Genomic DNA, 1,283 nt, shown 5'->3' on the forward strand with positions numbered 1-1,283 from the left:
TATATATATATATATATATATATATATATATATATATATATATATATCCCATTAGGCGATCTATGGATATATAAAACAAAGTCAATACTTGTGTGCGTTTTTTATATACACACATACAGGGCGGCCTTCGTAATATTATAGGCCCTATAATTATTGATTTGTTGATAGCAAGCTGCTGCAAACAGATTTTAAGAATTGGGCCCCTAGACCCGTGTGGTGCCTAAACAACTGCAGTGTGTCCATATCTTAAGATAACATTGCATGTATGTAGATGGTTGGATGTATGCCCACACGCTAGCCTTTATAAAACCACACCGTCTATGTAACATGCAACAAATCCCAAATCTACCACATGTTTGTGTAGCGTAAATGTTAGGGTATGTATATATTAAAGATCGCCTATATATATATATATACACACACACACAAGGGTGCCCAATGCAGGGGAAGTTAAAAAGAGGTGCAGGTGGTCGTTTAGAGGCTGGACTGGCAAAACTGGACCGATGTGGTAGACGCATAGAATGAAGAAAGTTTAAATTTTAACAGGAAAAGAAAAATTAATTGAAAATAAATAGGAGAAAGAAAAAAGAAAAACCCACCTACCGGCTGAGAAAGATTATAAAGTTCCGTTATACATGTCTGAAGTTCCGACGTAAGTCTGACAGATTGCGAAGTCTCTTGTGTGTGTGTATGTGTGTATAAGTGCAGGGACTGACCTGATAATATGTGTGTGTATGTACAAGTGTGGAGACTGACCTGTTAACATGTGTGTATGTGTGTGTGTATGTGTATGTACAAGAGTAGGACTGGCCTGCTAATATGTATGTGTATGTGTGAATAACATGATAATGTATGTTACGTGTGCATATGTATATACATATATTTGTATGTGACTAGCATAATAGATGTAAGTTAAGTGTTTGTGTGTGTGTGTGACTAATATACAACATGTATGTTATGTGTATGTATGTGAATGTCTATGAATAAGTGTATTTGCATATGTGTGTGTGAGAGAGATGGTAGAATGTTTATGTATGCGAGACTATATGGGGACTGTTCGAGGTGATGGTTAGGGGTGTGTGTGTATATACATATAGATAGATATAGATATATATATGGGGGGGGGGCTATGTATGTATGAGGTGAGTGCGTGAAAGTACAGGAATTGTAGTACACACACACACACATATATATGGAAGTGTGCAACTGATGGTGCTGTATGTGTATGTGCTTGAATGTATGAGACAGGTTGTAGTGAGGGCGGCGATGGCGTGTGTATGTAT

The 1,283-nt window shown here is 37.1% G+C and overlaps 1 protein-coding gene across 1 annotated transcript in view; it reads right to left on the reverse strand.

Annotated features, from left to right (window-relative positions):
- The window catches only part of LOC106874480 (zinc finger protein castor homolog 1), a 170,952-nt gene extending 169,873 nt beyond the window's left edge, over positions 1-1,079 (reverse strand). The window contains exon 1 of the mRNA XM_052972054.1: positions 604-1,079. The gene's annotated coding sequence lies outside the window, so the exon portion shown is untranslated. The remainder of the gene's footprint in view (positions 1-603) is intronic.
- Between the last annotated feature and the right edge of the window lie 204 nt (positions 1,080-1,283).

Source organism: Octopus bimaculoides, chromosome 12 (assembly GCF_001194135.2).
Source record: "Octopus bimaculoides isolate UCB-OBI-ISO-001 chromosome 12, ASM119413v2, whole genome shotgun sequence".
Taxonomy (NCBI): domain Eukaryota; kingdom Metazoa; phylum Mollusca; class Cephalopoda; order Octopoda; family Octopodidae; genus Octopus; species Octopus bimaculoides.